At 48.8% G+C, this 20,173-nt stretch overlaps 1 long non-coding RNA gene and 2 pseudogenes across 1 annotated transcript; all 3 read right to left on the bottom strand.

Annotated features, from left to right (window-relative positions):
• Positions 1–312: 312 nt before the first annotated feature.
• LOC136486200 (uncharacterized) lies at positions 313–1,056 on the bottom strand. Its single transcript, XR_010766730.1, has 3 exons — positions 822–1,056; positions 650–718; positions 313–461 (listed from the first exon to the last, which is right to left on the bottom strand). It is a non-coding gene; the product is annotated as an uncharacterized lncRNA (long non-coding RNA).
• A 3,388-nt stretch (positions 1,057–4,444) lies between these two features.
• Positions 4,445–7,047, bottom strand: LOC136490159 (uncharacterized; annotated as a pseudogene).
• Positions 7,048–15,615: 8,568 nt separating this feature from the next.
• LOC136487899 (putative disease resistance protein RGA3) lies at positions 15,616–19,881 on the bottom strand (annotated as a pseudogene).
• Between the last annotated feature and the right edge of the window lie 292 nt (positions 19,882–20,173).

Genomic DNA, 20,173 nt, shown 5'->3' with positions numbered 1-20,173 from the left:
TTGCAACGCATAAGATGGGTTATGGCAACGCTTATATGTGTTTGTACAAACCATGAGCGAACTACTGCTACGGTTTGTTGCAACATCTAGATTTAGTTTGTTGCAACACTTACATGTGTTGCAAGGAATAAACCATTAAATCATCAATTAATTAATATCATAAATATTTAATTTTTGACACAAACATAGGGATAATGCCTGTACAATTTAATGAAAAATGCAAGACCATCCAACACGTAGAAAATAAGCACACTCAGCCATCTAGTATAAAGAATTTGTTTCTTTACAATGAATACCAGCCACATAATTCATGACACGGTTTCTCTTCAGAGTACAAGTTCCTACGGGAGTCAAATATAAAACATAAAGGGATCCTCTTAGAATGCCAGCAGCCCTCCTTTCTCCTTCCTTCAGTTTAGTCTAGCATTCCACTACTGTGACCATCTATTTGTCTTCTCAACCTACACAGATAAATATTGGATTACTTTAATGTGAAACTTAGAAGTAAAATCATAATAGGTTATAGAAAGGACCGTAAAAAATTTGAAGGCCATGAAATTTAATATAGAAGCTGAAATCTAATGACTGCAACAACACAAATATAGAATCAATTTTATGGTGCCCATATAAAATTTCAAATAGGTCCTACCTCATCATATTAGTCCAAAGTGATGTGACTACACAAAGTCCAGGTGCCAGGTAACTGATAAGATGAAATCTGATCAAGAAGGAAAACAACCAGATTTTTTTATCCAGACCCATATGAATGGTTATCCCATAGACAGAAAATTAATAAACGTGAAATGATAAACAGCTAGTACCTCTTGGTTCAATGACCTCTTCAGGCGGCGACAGGGACCGGCGAGGGTGCGGGGGCACATGGGCGTTCTCCTGCAGCGTCCGGCGGTGCGGTGCAGCCGCCAGGCGTTGTCCTGCGGCGTCTGCGGCGGCGCGATGCAGCTGCTGGCGCTGGTGCCGGGACGCGGCGCTACTGCTGCCCCGATGGTGGTGTAGTGGGGACTTCCTGTTTGCTGGAGGGAGAAGAGAGGTATGGAGTTGTGCGATGGAATGGAAAAAATAAAATGAACCACGAGTCACCCGGGAGAATTGACGAGATCCAAAATCAGGGGCGGTTCCCAGGCTGTTTGTACACGATCCTGTGTAGCTAGTCTCTATGAAAGGTGGGGCCATTATTTGGCTTCCGAATAACTAGTGTGGGCCGTGAGAGAAATAAGATTAGTTGTGTGGGAGAAATGAAGGCACGAAATAAAAAAAAAAAACTGGAGGAAAAGAATGGCAGGAGCAAAAATGACAAAAAAAAAAAAGATTACTTAGCTGAATTTACGTTATTAATCTAGGGAAATAATGGCAGGAGCTCAAAAAAGACAAGAAAATTTGAGATTACGCTAAATTTATATTATTATTAGTTTAGTGTTAGAATTTAAATGAGATAGCTAATAAAGTAATACATCTGAAAATTGTCCAAGCATTTGATTGGGCCTACAAATTAATTTTTTTCAATTTATTGTGTTCTCACAACTATTACTTTGTCCATCTTTTCATGTGAATGTGTTTTATGTATTTGAATTTTGAATTTTAAAAAATTGTAACTTCAAACGTCATTTTAATACATTAAATGATTTTAGCTAAAAAAGTCATGAACATAAAAGTTGTAGAACTCATCAAGATATACAACTTTTATTTTGGTCATTTTTTCATCCGACAAAGTGGTAGTAACATTATTCATTGTTGTAACATGGCCTCCGAGAGTGGCGGAGACCTACGCGGTCAGCAGTTCGCAAAGACGTCTCCGACCAACTACCTAAGCAAAGGTCCAGCTACCACGCCTCTAGACCCAGAAAGATGACGGTTTCTCAGACTGCTTGCAGGACGCTGCAGGTGACCCTGGCACAGCCTCCGCCCGATTTACTCGTAGGCGTCTCCGGGCAGAGGGGGCGGAGGCCGCCCCGCTGCAAGGCTAATCAAGTGCCAAGGTTACCTACGTGTGTGTGCAGGTAATCAGAGGAAGGCGCTCGTGGATGGCGCAGGCGCGCCGGTTCGGCCTCCGCTCGTAGGGGCAGAGACCCAAGCAGGAGGATGGCAATATTGCGCGTCGGGGGTCTGTGGCCTCAGCGTCCCAGAGGCGGAGACCGATGGCGGAAGCCTAAAGGCCCTTCGCCGAATCCTGAGGCCCGATGGGGCGGAGACCGACGACGGAGGTCAAAAGGCCCGTCCCCGAATCCTGAGGCCTGATGGGGCGGAGACCGACGGCGGAGGTCCAAAGGCCCATCGCCGAATCCTGAGGCCTGATGGGCCGGCTGATCGCGCAGGCCCAGTACCTGAGGGCGGCATGACAAGATTACCCTCGAGAGGAAAGGCGAGTAGTGGAATATTCTGAGAATGTACTGTAGCAGTTGAAGGGTACTATTGTAAACTCTGTAAAAGTGGTAGTTGAGCCCTATAAATAGGGAACACTTGTAACAGTACCGGAGGTTGGAAAAGGAATTAATGAAACCCTAGCTTTACGTGCCATTTCCCTACACGCCCACTTGTTGTGTCTGTTTCCCGAGCCTCCGCCTGAGGGCAGCGCTTGGCGGGCGGAGGCCTCTACCTCCTCCACACTGTCTGAGACCGCAAGTCTCAACATTGGCGCCCACCGTGGTTTGCCCAAGGCAAACCAACGATGGCAGGGAAAAGAAAAACCACCACCAGAGCAGCAACGACCACGGGTCAGAATGGAAGGCCTAGGCGCACCACTCGTATCACCTACACAACCTCGTCAGCGGAGGATGACACCAGAGCAGATGCCCAGGGTCAACCACCGGAACCCCAAGATCCAGAGATTCAAGATCCGGAGGCCCAACCAAATTCAGGCACAACACTCGAGCAAGAACTGCAATAGCTGCAAGCACAGTTGCAAAGAGCGCAACAAGAGAGAGACAGAATGGCAGCAGCATTCGTAGCTAATCAGCAAGCTACTCAAGCGTCAGCGCAAGCAGCAGAAATAAGGCAGCAGTTGGCAGTCCTACATACTGAGATGCTAAGTATGCAGCATGCAGTACCAGCGTCAACCTCCGCAATCCCAGCCTCCGCAGCAACACCAACTGCAACCATACCACAAGGGCCTCCGCCAGTGATCAGCCCGACCACGATGCCATCTCAGGTGATGCGGAGGCCTATCGATCCCAAGTCCCCACTCTCTGAAGGCATACAACAATCGCCATGGCCAACGGCGTACAAGCCAATCACACTACCAAAGTTCAACGGAAAGATAGACCCCCATCAGTTCATTATGAGTTACGAGGCAGCAGTAGCCTCCGCCGGCGGAGTCAACGCCGTCCTGGCAAAGTCATTTGTTATTGCTGCCGAAGGTGACGCGTTGGCTTGGTACTCCATGCTCAAACCAAGCACGGTCTATTCTTGGGAAAACCTTCGGGACAAGATATTGGCAAATTTCAAGGGGCTAATAGCACAGTCACTGACATCCACAGATATGTTCCAGTGCAAACAAATGCAGGGAGAGAAACTACACGACTACTTTTGGAAATTCGTGCAACTAAAGGCGAAGGCACCAGACGTCCCAGACGAGATCGCCATCGAAGCAGCGATCAAAGGCCTCCGAATTGGGCCATTCGCAGCACACCTAGCAACAAAGAAACCAACTTCCATACAACAGTTGTATGATGAGTTCGAGAAATACTGCAGATCAGACAATGACCTCCGGAAAAGGCTAGAGGAGCAGGGTTAAAACAGACAGCAAAACAGCAGCAAAAACTCCTAGAAGAGCTATACGAACCAGAATGCATCAAATCAAAAACCAGGCCAGGGGGACATGCTCAGCATCGAGGGTCAACCTTACCCCAAACAAGGGCAACTGGCAGCGCCAGCAGGGCCGGAGACCCAGACCAGGAACCAAGGTCGGCAAGGTTACCAAGGCAAAAACTAGAACAAAAACCACAAGCAGAAACAATGCAGACCATATTGTGTTTTTCACAGCGAAAGCGCAGGGCACGTCACCAAAGATTGTCCGGAGACAAAAGAGACACAGGAAAGGATGAAGAACAAGCAGATTGCCCAACCTCCGACACAGCAGAGCGCAAGAGAGGTCAACACCACCTACACAACTGGCCACCAGCAGTACTGCCCAATGTACCCAGCGCTAAACGCAAACCAAATACACCCCTCCACACTGGCCTCTGCCTATTACCCAAACTTCCTACCAGCATGGTGGCCAGTGCCTTCGTAGCAGCCTCCGGTGGGTAACTACAGGTCAGAGGCAAGCTTGACCTACATAAACCCAAAACCTCCTCACATAACCTACCTCGAAACAAACCCATCGTCACAAAACCAAAGCAGGTTCGAGCCTCCGCCGCAACAGCAACATATGCAGAGATCATGCTACGTATATATTCACCTGTTGTAAAAAAATTGAAGCTAACAAATTTTTACGGGCATATTGGAGATCAAGTTCATAAATGCACAAAATATCATACATCTACGAGTGAGGGGAGAGTAATAATACAGATAACTAGCTAGTTAACCACGCATATCAATCGTAGACATGGCATGGTACGTTGTTGCCAAACAAATACGGAGTACTTTATTTTGCCAATAATGATCTCAGGCGTCGTTGAGGTCGTCCGGGTCTAGCAGTTGCTTGCCATGGCTGGTGCTGCCGAGGAAGCCGGCGTGCGACAGGAGCACCCAGAGGTGGGTGGTGAGCTCCCCACGCCCTTGCAGGTGTATCCTATGCTTGGCTGCCCTCGTCGACGCCGACAGGTGCAGGAGGAAGCCCGCCCAGAACCTGCCCAGCCGCTCCCACAGCTCGTCCCTTTCGTACAGGGACAGGATCTTCTCCGACAGTCGAGCGCCCATCCCGACGATCGTGGCGTCGCCATTGCCTTTACCCGCGAGCCTGACGAGCCTTTCGCGGATCTCCGCGAGAGTGGCAGCGCCGCACCCGCGCAGGGCGACGCGGGCCTCGCCGCGCACGGCGTCGAACACCTTGTTGGCCACCAGGCCGTTGTCCGGCACCAGCGCCTGCGTGGCCAGGTACGCGCAGTAGTTGGACAGGCTCACCGCGGCCGCGTAATGCCACGGCCACGGCACGGCAGCCGGCAGCTTGCCCTCGTCGCCGGCGGCAGTTGGCGTTGGCGGTAGGGAGTACAGGTCGGCGCCGCGGCCAGCTCCTTGTGCGGCTTCGTCAAGCAGCTTGATCTGGTAGAGGCTGGTAGCGACGTGCCAGACCAGGATCTTGTGGGTGTCGCCCTCAAGCTCATGGGCGGTATCCTCCATGGAGGACCCCCCATGGCCATCGGCGAAGGCGTTCCGGAAGTAGGACATCAACAGAGTGTTCGTCTGTTCGGCCCAAGACGCCTCTGATGGACACTGATGATCGGGAACGCTCATGATCATGGCCTTGAGCGACCCGAACACCACCCTCTTCACCTCGCTCTGCAGCTTGACCTTCCTGACGACGAGTGGCCTTATTGGGAACTTGGTTCGCGCCGACATGAGCAGGTTGTACTGGCGAATCCGCTGGTCCCATCGGCCCTGCCAGATGGCAGCGAACATGATCCTCGCCGCCTTCTCCGCCGCCAGCCTCCGCAGCGTCGCGGCTCGCCCATGCCCTTGCCGCTGCTTCAGCTTGATGTAGTGGCAGATGATCCAGACCTTGGTCCACTACGACAGCACGTAGACGCCGACCTCCATGAGCTCCCTGCAGACGATGATGGCGATGATGCAGCGGGTGACGACCACGCCGTGGCTGATACTGTTCCTGTCGACATAGTTCTCTTCGGGCATGTCGTAGTTCTCTTCGGGCATGTCGCGCACGGCGTAGAAGAGGTACAAGGTGGCCGCGGTCATGAGCAGCGATAGCAGCAGGCGCACGCAAGGGAAGCCGGCGGCGAACACCACCGCGTGCTTGCTGTAGATAGAGCCGCGGAGGAATGACAGCTCCGCCTCGGTGACGCGGAGCGCGCGCTCGTAGCCGTCGGGCCCCTCCTCCAGGACGGGGCCGGCGACGAGCCGCCGCGTCGTCGGGTGCGCCGCCTCCGCGATGGGGAAGTCGTGGAATCGGCGTCTCTGAAGCTTGTACAGCGCGAAGGAGAGGCAGACGTCCTTGAACCGGCTGTCGCGGTCCATGGCCTCGCCCAGCAGCCTGTCGCCGCCGCCCGCCTGCTCCCACACCTCCTCGACGGTGACAATCCGGCCATCTGCAGGCCACGACGGTAGGACGACCATCTCGGGCGTGAACGCGGGCGGCGCAACGTCCATCCTCAGCTCTTCTTCCCCGACGACGAGTTACCTGTACCCTTTCATGGTGCGCGGGCAGGCGGCGGCGGCGTGCTGCACCATAGCCATGTAGTCGCTGAGAACCTTGACGCCCTTCATGGCGGCGCTCGCCGTGCGGTGGGAGGAGACGTAGTACCAGATGATGCGCGCGGCGTTTGTGGACCAGATGATCCAGAGCGCCGCCTCGAGCTGGGGCGGCGTGCCCTTCGCCGCCTCGAGCTCGTTGGCGGACCAGAGGGCGGTGAGGAGGTCGACGAGGCTCATCTCCTTGGGCCGGTAGGGGCGACCGATGTTGCCGCTCTGCTGCATGGTGACGATGAGCACTGCCCAGACCTGGAAGAAGAAGCAGGAGGAGGTGGACGGCTTCATGAGGCCGAGGGTGTAGATGACGGCGTAGTAGTTGAGAATCTGCAGCAGGCGGACAGCGGGAGCGACGAGCCGCCGCGAGGAGAAGCGGGGCCTGAGAGAGCCTACGGTGAACCTGGCCAGCAGCAGCAGCGTCGTCAGCACTACCCACAGCTCCTCGCTGCTGGCGGTGACGATGCCCATCTTTTGGTGCTGGCTCTGCTTGTGCTCAGCTTTGGTTGCGCGATCGAGCTCGACGAGATTAGGCGCGGAATTGGCTCAGAACAAGAGGATCAGCACAATTTTTGGAGTGGACCAGGGAAGAAAACTGATCAGTGACAGTAATGCTAAATGACACTCAGAGTGTTTCTCTGCCTCCAAACACTCTATTCCTCTCCCTCTCATTCTTTTCCATCTCCGGTCTCTCCCTCTCTTCTTCCCCAACTCCAGCGAGGTTATAAGGGGCTCAGAGGGAGGCAGGCTATCCAGACGGTGGGGACGGCAGGAGGGCGGTGTTAGGGTTCCAGCGGCGGTGGAGGTGGTCAGGCCAGATCGGGGCGGGGGTGCCCATTGCCATGATGGCAGCAAGGGGAGAGGGGGACGGAGGCCGCGCAGCTCCAGCGAGACTCTACCGCGCCGCAGCGGGATGGTGAGCGATGGGTGGAGGCGGGGTGGCGCAAAGAAGAAGTACGAAGAAAAAAATCGGGTGTTGGGAGAGCCCAAAACAACCAAGTGTTGTATAGATAGATTCAATTACAGATTTACTTGACGGCAGTTGCCTGCTATCCTACAAATCCATCAGGCACCTCCCTCCTCCGTCCGATTTTTTCCTCCTCTTGGGTATTCGCTGTCCATCCATCCGTCCGTCGGTCTTCTTCCTTAGCTTCTCCCTCCAATCCCCATTGCCCACCTGCCTTCGTGTTCACCGGCCATCTGGCTAGCTTGCTAGCGGGGCTTTGGTTCGCGCCATTGCTGAGGAGGTCCGGCTGGCGACCAAGTTCATTGCGATACGCGAAGCGAAGGGGGAGGGAGCGAGCAGGAGGCGGTGAGCAAGCTGGGGGCGAATCCCAAGAGCAGGAAGGGCGCACCGGTGAATCTGGGGTCGACATAGGAGGCGCCGGCGACTGTGGCTGCAGCTGGCGGCGGTGGAGGGAATGGCAGCAAGGTGCCGGCGGAGGAGGTATGGGCGGTGTGGCCCAGCGGGATGCTCGTGCAGAAGAGGGGCGGTGGCGGGGGGCGGGCAACGACGAGGCGTCGCCCAACATGAAGCCGGTGCCCACCATCCGGGTCAAGGTCAAGCACGCCGGCGTCACACACGAAATCTACATCAGCTCACCCGCTCGCCTTGTTTGTCCTGTCCACTCGTCCGATGGGGAGGAGTGGTGACTGATGGATAAAGTTTCCATCAGTCACATGCTGAGGAGATATACCCATTCAATTAATGCTCCCTAAGTGTTTTGGCGCTCGTTAACACTCTTCTATTTTATTTTGGAAAACATCCATTTTATTATTGCGAACAATCCACATTGTCCACTCAAAAGCGTCCCTAACAAAAGTTTGGCTCAATTGACTTCCCTGGTCCAACCTACCCCTGATAAAATTTCTCTCTTTGTGTTTCTCCACACATTGATTGAATCTTAAGTTCAAAATTTGTGGAGTGGCATAAGGCATCATAACTTATATGTTAGTTTCCAAACGAGAGAGAGATGATCTATTGCATAGGGCTAAAGCGTTCCCAATCATGCCAAGTTTGCCAACACCCGCAATTGTGTTATTGGAGGAGAGAGAACATGAACAACTCATGTTATGAGATACTACTCTCTTCGTCCCATGAAAATTGCAATTCCGGGAGGTGCAATCTTGGGTTTGGAAAGTCATGAAGTGCAACCTTGTTTTAAACCATGCGCACCCTCATCCTTATCAGTTACTGGCCCTCTCCTCTCATCCGCCGCCGGCCCGCCCCTCTCCTAGTCTCTGCTTAATCTATGACGGTGGCTAACTTACTATCTCTGCTGGACGCGTTTCCTTTGTTGCTTTCTGGCGTAGTGCTTGTATGCCCCGCCCCTGCTCTCCGCCACCCTTTTCCTTTCCACATTCTCGCCTCATCGTGGCCCCCGGAGGCAGCGGAGATCGTAGGACCGGTGGATACGCCGTACTCTACTTGAGTGAACTCAATTTGCACCTGTCCTCATGGTAATAGGGGCGGTGGCTACTTCCTCTGGGAGATCCGCGAGCGCGCCCACAGCTTCCGACTCAAAGGGAGGATGGAGCACTGGCCGTCTGCACATCGACTTGGACGGTGATCTGTACAATGCCAATACAAAGGATCAAGGTGCCTGCTTGGACCCGTTCTACTTCTCGAATCAGAGGTGCAACCTGTGGACGGAGATGCGACAGCCGAGGCTGAGTAGGGAGCTACAATGGAGGAACAGGTTATGGATGGTCAGTCGCAAGGCAGGTTGGTGCAGTGGCGGAGCTTGCATGAACGTGTAGGGGGGGCTAATTCAAAGCTACACTGCCACAGTATTTACCAATAGTAATATAAACCATTGGAATTCTGTGGAAAATCTTTGTTTTTCAAGTTCTATCTATATAGACTGCACTGAACAATTGAAATTCTGTCAAAGAAGAATAAACAATGTGCGGATTTACATATTTGTAAGCTGTGATCCACTCATCAGCAACAGCAAGCATGGTACGAGAGAGGCAAAAATTAATTGCATGCATACAGCGACATATGAACCTCAGTGATACAACCGAAGTAAGGGGGCCAGACCCAGTTTGGCCCCCACGTAGCTCCGTCCGTGGGTTGGTGGATCATGAACTGCCATGATGTCTGGACGTGGGAACCGAACTGTTAGCGCACCAGTATAATAGAAAAAAGGTCATTGGGTCTAAATACAAGGAACCAAACAGTTAATAAGGCCAGGATCATTTTCCATGTATATTAATATGTCCAAAAAACTATGATTGAACTCTCCATGAGATGGAGGGAGTAGCTTATAGAAGAAAATATGAGAATAATTAATTGACACCCGTATGCAATCATTATAACAACAAGAGATCATGGGTTGATGCCTGCCCAATGGAAATTAAGATATGATACTCAGGAGTTACTTGAAAAAAAATACTCGTTTGAAGAGATTTCATGGGATGCAGAAGAGGGGTGGTCTTAAATGGATATTAGAGGGAGATGCTACCAGTGGTTATTTCCATGGGGTTGCTCATGGGAGGAAAAAGAAATGCACAATATTTTCTTTGGAAGATTGCCACAGAGAAATAAGAGATGCGTTGGAACTCATGAATCATATAGAGGGGTACTACAAATAATTGTTTTGAAAAAGTCAGGAGGGATTAATTTTGGGCATGTTTGGATCCACCTAACTAAAGTTTAGCTAGCTAAAATTTTAAAACTAAACTTTAGCCATCTAAAAGTTCTCACAGCTAAACTTTAGCTGGATGTTTGGATCTTCCAGCTAATAGACTTAGCTAAACTTTAAATGGGTTGAAACAACTAAACTCTAGATGGGTTGAAACAACTAAACTCAGCTAAACTTTAGCTGGTCTTTTAGCTGTGCTGTTTGGATCCTCGTCAGCTAAAGTTTAGTTGATGGATGCAAACAGGTCCTATATTAGATGATACCTTTTGGCAACACAGAGGGTGTCTGACAGAAGAGAAAGCTCAAGAATTAATCAAAACCATTTACGCTCGAAGAGCGAGAAAAAGGGCCGAAAGATATGGAATTGTGGTTGCAAAAGCTCTGCCCTGGTCCGGATGGGTTCTTAGTTAGTGGGGTTTGATAGAGAGATTTGGGAGTAAATCAAAGGTCGGTACTATGCTAAAAATGTTCTAGAAATTTGACAAAGTAGAGCTCAGCTTATCAAGAATAAACTATGGGATTATCTCATTGATCCCCAAGCTGAAAGAGGCAAACAACATTAATCAATATAGACCAATCTGCGTTTTCAATGTTTGACTATAAATGGTTCACTAAGGTACTGACCATACATGAGGGGTTCCCCAATCGCGAGCAGTATAACAGGCCAATCGACATTTATTCCAGACAGATATCTTACATGGAGTGGTGATTTTACAATAAATTCTGCGTGAAATCAGGACAACGAGGCAGAGGGGTGTCGTTCTGAAGCTAAAGATAACTCAGCCAAAACAAACCGGCATGAGGATCTAACATGTTATTTTTGTAGTTCTAATGAAACTATACGACATATGTTCTTCAAATACAATTATGCTAAATTTATGTGTGGTATAGTTCATATTTCAATAGGGTTAGGACCACCAACCATTGTACACGATATATTTGATACGTAATTACATGGTTTTGGGGCTACCCTTAGAAAACAATTCTTGGTCGCAGCCACGTGTATGCGGCGGCATGACACCCTTTTAGCTGGTTGGTGTTATCAATCAGGATTAAAGATGTCATTTTAGTTCTGAATTCGTAGTTTCGGTCAAGAGTAAAAGGGGTTTCTTAACCGAAACTGCATTCCCTTTCTCTAGTAGTGGGACAAAGGGATTGCCATGGTTGATAGAATCTCACCAGAGCATCCTTGTTCCCGAGTGCATGCTGCATCTGTGTCAAATCTCGCTGGATTAGCTCTTGGAGCGAAGACATGGTGTTGGATTAGCTAGAACGGAAAGGAGAGCATGAAAACCAAGCAGTGGCAGTAAAAAATGCTTGCATGTGTAAGCACCATGAAAAGATAAGTGGGCCCATAGTTGTAGTAACCACCTTGTAGGATCCAAGAAGGCCTGTTCTTAGGTCCTATCATCCTGGGCCGCCTGATGTATGGGCCATGGGCCATGCCAACGCTGTGGTCAAGGACTACAAGAAGAAGAAAAAAAGAGCAGCAGCGGAGAAGATTCAGAACCAGAACCATGTGTTCCCTCTACCGTTCCTCTTCCTCCTCTAGTTCTCTCTCCTGTACCCGGTCCTAAGCTTCCTATATCTTCTAGAACCTTCTAGTGCCTGCTGCCTTCTCGAACTCTATATCTCACTCGTACTTGTATCAGCTACTATCGTACTTGCCTATTGTAGGCTTAGAGGCTAGCGCGGCTCGGCCAATATTCAACAAAGCAGCGGCGGCGGAGGCCTGGTCATGAAAAGTGAAATAAGATACAAAGAAACATCTGCAGGCTAACTATCCATACAGCGCAGTACTACGTACAAACCAAATAAAGAGAAGGCAAGCAAGGTTTAGAACAAACCAGGGTAGGGTAGCTACCGTTGACCATGCAATTTAATTTAATTAGCGTGTGCGTACGTATAATCATACAGACATGCATATACCAAATTATTGAACTCGTATATACTACAATGCAAGATATAGCACGGGATTCATATCAGTGTCGTTGCATTGGTGACCGACGAAGATCATCATCCGTACCAAACGACGACGATAGCAGCGGCGGCACCAAATGGAAACAAACGGGCCGCGCCAGATCGAACGGGCCCACCAGCGACACCGCTGGAGGAGTAGGGACGACTAGAACCAGCGCTGCCACCACCCTTCCCGCCACTGCTGCCGCCCCCACCTTCGGATCCTCCTTCGCCACCGGCTTCACCGGCACCGGCACCGGCACCGCCTTCGATGCCGCCGCCGGCCTCAACACAGCAAGCACCCTGGAGACGTGCGGACAGGCAGAGGAGGAGCAACGCCGCGCAGAGCAGCAGTCTCGTCCTGCTGTCTCCCATGCCGGCCTGCAGTGCCATCGTTTGATCGGACCGTACGTACGTCTCGCCGGTGTATGTTGGCTCTTGGCTGCCTCGGCTGGCTGGTCCGCGTTTTATAGTTACGTTTACACAGACAAGGAAGAGCTAGCTAGCATCAGGGTCTGGTCTGTTATATAACAAGCTTCTTTCTTTGGCAGACAAATTAAAGTCGATGTGAACGACGATGTTGCTGTTTTTTTACCAGTTTATTTATTACTTAGACCTGAAGTACTAGTTTTTTTTGTAAATAAAAAGGGGAAATTTTGTGCCGACGCCGACAGGACATGGTGATGCGTCGCGTCGCGTGGTCGGCCGCCGTTACCCCCGTTATTGCGTGGTCGGCCGCGCCGTTACCAACCACCGACCATATAAATGTGGTCGGATCGGATGATCATCTCAGTGGAATGACGAGGAACCATGACACGCTGCGTGCGTGCGTTTGCTTCATTATTGCTAATCGTATCGTGGTTGACGCGACTTGTACGAGGATAATCAGCGGCTTTTGACAACGGCCCAGCCGAGCGAAACGTGAAGAAATACATCTCAAATTTCATATGCAAAACAAGGTATGGTTAGCCCCCGGACATCTGGACGGACATGAGCCTCCGACCGCCAGCGCAGCCTGCCCCGCGTCTCCTAATTCGCCCCGCCCTACAAGCGCATCCCACCCCGTCGCTGTGCTCACGCGTCTGGATGACTCGCCTCGCACGCGCAGTCCACCACGTCCGCTTCGATTCAACCCATCCCCATTCACCTAGCTGTTCGCCCCGCTCCGCACACGCACCCTGCCCCCATCGCACCCTGACTGCCGGCCCCCGGCTCGCCGCGCCCCATTCCCCGACGCCCGTGCTGTGCCACCATCACTCCCCGCACCCTCTAACTCTACGAACAACATGAAACACGTGTAACATAAAACACTTGAATGCAACATGAGTCTGAAATAAATGAAACATCTATAACATATACTTGCAACATATGAGTGAAACATATGTAACATCCAGATAAAACATTTACACTTGCAACATGAAAACTCTTGCTGCAACATAAGACCGAAACAGATAAAACATTTGGAACATACTCTTGCAACATATGTGTGAAAACATATGCAACATCTAAATCAAAACGCTTGCAACATACGTCTCGAACAGACGAAACATTTTGAACAAACGCTTGCAGCATATGCAACATGTGCAATATTCCCAATCTATTTTTGCAACATCCATATGAAACAATTGCATTATACCTTTGAAACACTTAAACATACATTCGCAACATAGGAGAGGGGAGGCCTGGGCTGGTCGATTCAGGCTATCGGGGGTGGGAGCCAGTGGCGAGCGGCGGCGTGAGCACCACTAGCATCCGGTCGTGCTCGTGGTTGCCCTTGGCTTAGTCGGGGACAATCCGAGACGCCCCGGCACGTGCGCCCAGCGGCCATCGGCAGGGGCGGCTGCGGCGAGGCATCTCGGTGGTGTGGGGGTTGGGGAAGAGGCCGGGGAGATGCTTTACTGTCAGCGGACGCGCAATAGAGAGCGAGAGATGGGAGAGCAGAGGCCGCGCGCGCAGGATGGGGCCACGATGAGGGATGGCCGTGGCGGGCGGGCCAAGTGCGTGACAGGTGGGGCAAGCAACGGGAGGGAGTAAGTGTCATCGGCGAGGCGCGCGTCGCAGGCCGGAGCGAGCAGCACAGGCGGAAGCGGCGAGGCAGAGTGTGGTGTGCGGAAATTCATTGGACAGGACAAAGCATAGTACGTCGTGCGCTTGACAAAATTTAATGGTCCATCCACATATGGTGAAAAAAACAGTGCAGTTCACCAAACAAATTACTTAATGGCCTCAGCTAGCAAATAAAGGAAATTTGCAGCTCACGTGAGCACAGGCAAGATGGTAGTAGTACAAGCAGTAAGTAAACTAAGGGCACGTACAACGGTCGTTTTTTTTTGCCGTCTGGGAGATGTTATTTTTTGCAAAAAAAAACTCCTCGACTCAGCCAATAGACGGGTGTGCCGTCTCTTCACGAAGAGACGACGAGGACTCGTGCTCCCAAGTTATATCGCCCGCTCCAGCACCGTTGTACGACAGGGGCTCGTGCTCCCAAGCCATTTTTATCACCTTAATTTATGAGTCTGTACAAGAATTAATTATCTTGCAGATAGCCTAAAAGACAACCCATTGTATAATTTGTCTGTATTGCTGTCTCTATGTGACATAACCCGTGCTTGCAGACGGCAGCCGTCTAAACTGTTGAACGTGCCCTAATGCATTTCTTCATGGCAAAGCAGTAAGTAAACCAATGCATTTCTTCAGGTTGCTCACTTCATAAATTTGAAGCTGTTTTGTTGTGAGAAAAAATACTGTAGATTTTAGCTGATAAGTCGGCTGATAAGTTCATGCGAACAGGCCCCTAGGTTCCCTGATGATATCTGCATTATCAGGTCTCTCTTTTCTGTAGTCTGTCTCTATCTGTACCCAAATGCTTGTATTTCCGTTAGCTTAATGGAAATGGGGAACTCCTCGTGTTGAAAAAAAACTATATCGTGTCCACACTCCACAGACCACAGGTACAGATTACCCGCACCGAAAGACCAAAATGGGGACTTGTTTACATATAGCCTCAAGACCTTCATATATACATATATTTTTCACTTTCACACATGCATGCAGGTTTTTCATCTTGACTGACCGAAAATAATAAAGGACTCCCAGTTCCCCTGATGCAGTGGACCTGCAATAATAGGCAATTGCTTAAAAGTAAAAAATACATCCTCATTCAGAATGTCCAATAATGAAGCAGTACAGAAGTGCATTTTTTTAATCAGCAGCAGTGCAATTACTAGAGCAAACCAATTATAAATACTTGCGGTGCTTGCAGAGTTCAACTATGAAATATTCTGTTTCTAAACATGACAACCACATAATATTTATTTTCTAAACATGACAGCTAGCACAACACTGGATCATGTGGAGTGTTCTCCACTATAAATTTTACAGCAAAAAAATGGTCACACGTTCTCGCAACATATCAGGAGTCAAGATTATCTATGTGCTTGTACCTTACATCAATTCAAATGGCCTTGGTGCTGAAACTCTGTAGCTTGTGAGACACCGTGCAATATGATCTGATGTCAAACCCATGTACTTCATGCAAGAAGAATGGTCTTGAGCCATTTTTCAGCACACCTCCACACCGAAATGAACCAAAACAAGTGGTTCCAGTCTTCCTGAAAACAGAGTTCAATTTAGCCTACTCGCACATGCATCCGACATGAATACCAGCATGTGGCCACTGCTGTTGTAGATTAGGGATGTGGGAGATGAGGTGCCAGTCCTCCCCCGTTCTTTCCTCGCAGCGCCTCTCCAGATCAGGGCAGTCCCATATCTCCAATCGCTGCAGAGCCGTGAGGTCCTTTATCCCCTGAGGCAAGGATTTGATGCCTGGGCAGTCAAGGATCCCAAGAACTTTAAGGGGGGTGGTGAGGCGGCATAATGATTGGGGAAGGCAAGTCAAGCTGTCCAATCCGTAAATCTCTAACTTGCGTAGGCTGCGGAGCTCACCCAGGCATTCGGGCAGCTCGCCAAGCGCTTCGCACCCTCCAATCTGGAATTCCTGGAGGGACATGAGGCGGCACAATGATTGAGGAAGGCAAGTCAGCCGTGGCAAGCACCAAATAACCAACTTGCTTAGAGAGCAGAGCTGTCCCAGACCTTGGGGCAATTCAACAAGCGCTTCACAGTGTTCTATGTCGAGCAACTTGAGGGACGTAAGGAGGCACAAGGATTCGGGAAGGCAAGTCAAGACTGGCAAACCCAAAATCTCGATCCTACATAGAGAGTGGAGCTCTCCCAGACCTTCGGGAAATTGGAAAAATGCTTCACAGTCGCTTATGCTTAGCTCCTTGAGCGATGTAAGGTGGCACAAGGATTTGGGAAGGCAAGTCAAGACTCGCAAATCAGAAATGTCGAACCTACGTAGAGAGCGTAGCTCTCCCAAGCTTTCCGGAAACTGGACAAATGCATGGCATTTTTCTATTATGAGCTCCTGGAGAGAGGTGAGTTGACCTATTGATCGGGGAAGGCCACTTAAGCTGTCACAGTTTTTTATAGTCATCCGTTGCAGGGAAGAGAGGTTCCCTAGATACTCGAGCAGCTCAATTAGGTCACTGCAGAGGATAATCTCCAAAGACTCAAGTGCCAACATATGCTGGAGAAGCTCCAATCTTAATCCAGGTGACGGTGGTCGTGATAAAGTTATTGATGCCTCCATATACCATATTTGGAGTGCCTTCAGGTGGAGAATTGGAGGACGAAGAGGACCCTTGGACTTGGAATGAAGATAGCAGCAGGTTGTTACTAGATTTGTTCAACCACAAGTGCTCAAGTGAAATTGGGAAGTGTGGCTTAACCACTAGTTTAGGACAATCTTCTATATGTAAATCTATAAGACGACTACCAATTTGCAGTTGTCCTGGTTGACAGCGGCGAATCCAGGAAATATTTCAGGGGGGCTGAACAACACTGCTGCTCGATCTTAAGTCTCAGCCCCCCTACACTATAGAACTTTGTCTAAAAATTCATGGGTGCTCCACAGGGGTTCCACTGCTCCGGTATGGGTAGGGGGGCTCGAGCCCCTCCCCCCCCCCGTTGGATCCGCTCCTGCTGGTTGATAAGGATTATGATTGCTGCAGCCTTCTCCCTCCTTGCCAATCCACACCTCTCCCAGACTATGTAGTCTATCCATTCTCAGTTTCACAAGTGAAGGAAATGGACCTCCGCTTATGCTCTCAAGAGCAGGCATGCAATTTAGATGAAGCTCCTCTAAACAGGGCAATTGCACAAGCCCATCCAGATGCTTCAAGTTTGGAAACCTATGTAGGCTCATCTTGATCAAGAAAGGGAATTGACCATGGTGCTGAACTCCACCACTGGCTTGCTTCAGCATCCATGAAGCAAATCGTCCACCTGCATGTGTTTATTTCTATCCGTTTAATCCCTAATGGAGGTTCCAAACCATCAAGTGCAACCACCTCATGTTCAGGATTCTCCTTGTCAAATCTAGACCACCATGAAAGTTCCAGACCATGTAACTTTTCCTTTTGTTTCAAACATGCCTGCCTTGCCTCACATTGATCTGTCAAGCATCTAAGACAATGGATACTTAGTTTCCCACTTATGCTAGATAGAGTTACCAGCTCTGAGATTCGTGCATATTTCTTGTTAGTTCTCACACAAAACATATTCAGTTTTTCTAATCGAGTGAGCTGCCCAATACCTTGCGGCATGCTTTGATATTGATAGTCATCTATGTCCAATTCTTTGAGCTTAGATAGGTTCCCAATGCCTTGAGGCAACCCTACTAGCTCAGAGCACTCCTTATTAATTCTCAAATATTCCAGATTTTCAAGAGTTGTGATACCTGATGGTAGCCTACGAATTCCAGTCGAAACTAGTCTCAAAACTCTTAGCCTTTTATTCCTACCGATAGAGTCTGGCAGGTCCTCAAATGCTTTGCAACCTTTAAGATCCAAAGTTGAAAGCATTTGACAATCACCAATAAAATCTGGTAAACTCTTCAGCTTAAAACACAATGATAGGTTCAGTGTTCTTAACCTTTTCAGCTTCCCAATGGATCCAGGCAACTCGAGAAGATTGCTTGATTGTAAGTATAGAGCTTGTAGGCGCCAAACATCTGTAATAGATTCAGGGAGTGCTTCACATTGCAATTCAGGCATCTCAAGATATTTCAGATTTTTTACCTGAAATATTGCCGTGAGCGCTGGTGTTGAGAAAATAGAATTCTTAATAATGATACTGCGTAAGCACTTTGCATTCTTCAGTGTGCTGCCAAATAATATATCATTGCCCTTATCAACATATATAGAACGTGCATTTTCAAAAACCTTTTTGGGCAAAAGTTTTCTCGGTTCAATTAGAGAAAAGAATCTGTAACCTTTTGTGGAACTTGTTGCATCCTCTGGCACAGTAGTTGAAATTTCTTCACACAAGATGGAGCGGGCAAGATCATGAATCAGATCATGCATCTTACATGTTGCTCTCCCATCAAAATCTTCATACACGTCTTGTAAAAAATACACTTGCACAAGTGAATTAAAGTACCTGAGGCCAATATGCTCCAAATCATCAACACCAGGAGTCAAACTGATCATATCATGAGCAATCCATTGGTCAATCAACTGTTGTTTATTGATCCGATGACCTTCAGGAAACAATGAACACAATGCGAAACACTGCTTCAGATTGGATGGCAGATGAAAATAGCTCAACTTCAAGCATGCAGACACTGAGTCTTCACCCTCAACATCTAATAAAATGTCTCTCATGGCCTGCCATTCTCCTATTAGTTCCTTGCCACCAAGAGAACCTGCAAGAACTTTAATTGCTAGTGGCAACCCACAACATGTTTCCACAATCTCTTTTCCAACCTTTATAAAGTCAGACTCCAAGAATTTCGCAGGCATCCTAAAGCTTTGTTGGAATAGCTGCCAACTGTCATCCGGAGATAAGCGTCGCAAACAAAACTGGTATGTGGAGCGCACTACTTCTGCAACATTTTTACTGCAAGTAGTGAGTAAAATCCAACTTCCAGGTGCACCAGTTTTTAGATAGCCCATTATTTTGTCCCACTGATTTTGAGACTCGGTCCAAACATCATCCATTAAAATTAGAAACTTCTTCTTTGTCAACCCCTCTCGGACTCTCTTGCTCATATATGGCAAGGAAGGGTGTCCGAGACCTTTATCAGCAAAAGCCTCATATAGTTTCTTGATGATCTTTTCAAAATCAAATTCTTGTGACACATGAACCCATAGTCTAACTTCAAAATGCTTCTCTATTGTTTTGCCATCATTGAAAACTAGTTTAGAAGAGTAGTTTTCCCAGAGCCACCGAGTCCAACTATGGAAACTATCTTGATTTCCTGTTTGTCATTAGTCTCTACCAGAGTAGATATAATTTGGTGCATCTCTTGGTCTCTTCCAAGTATTGCTACCTCATCTCCGACAGGCAATGCTTGCATATTGACAGCTGACATGTTTACATGACTAACAGGATCATGCCCAAATATTGCAGTCAAGTCGGTTCTTTGCTTCACAATCTCAGCAAATCTCTTCTTGATTTTCTTGATCTTTTTGGCCGCCTTGCATTGAAATATAAATGATTCTGTTTTTGTGTGCAGGTACCTGGACACAAATCCACCACCACCATCAGTGTCTTGTTTTTCAGCCTTTAGCTGGAACTCATCCACAATGTCATCAACATCTAGTGCCAGTTCTTTCAACTTTTTGAGCCATGGAGCATCCCCTGTAGCTCTATTTCCTGCTGTTTCTAGATGGATATTGATCTCCTGAACCAGATCTTGGAGCTCCTAGAGGTCCTTTTCCACACCTACTATAGAACTGTACTCTTTTATGACCAGTGGAGCTAACTTGTTGCTGACAATCTTCAGCATCCCAGTTACTGAGGCAGACAGTACAGAGGCTTCCACACCCACCATTTTTTCCTGTAAATTGAATTTTGAAATAAGCAGGTGTGGTTTTGAGCAAAACAGTTCACCAAAGAGAACTATTCCAGAATAGGAGGTCTACAAGTTGCTACTAATTGGGCAGTATGGTGCTAGTGCTTTCATGTGTAATCTCTTTCCACCACCATGAGTCCTGTTAGTGCCAACAAGGACATGACCAAAGTGCACAAGACAGTGGTTGATGGTATTTATCATAATGTAGATGTAACCCTTAAGCCTCTGAGTTGCTGCTGCTTAGATTATGGACGGACCTTAGTATTCCTTA

The sequence above is a fragment of the Miscanthus floridulus genome, chromosome 10 (assembly GCF_019320115.1).
Source record: "Miscanthus floridulus cultivar M001 chromosome 10, ASM1932011v1, whole genome shotgun sequence".
In the NCBI taxonomy this organism is placed as follows: domain Eukaryota; kingdom Viridiplantae; phylum Streptophyta; class Magnoliopsida; order Poales; family Poaceae; genus Miscanthus; species Miscanthus floridulus.
Note: the sequence above shows the minus strand (reverse complement) of the source record. Positions and strands in the feature narration are given on the sequence as shown.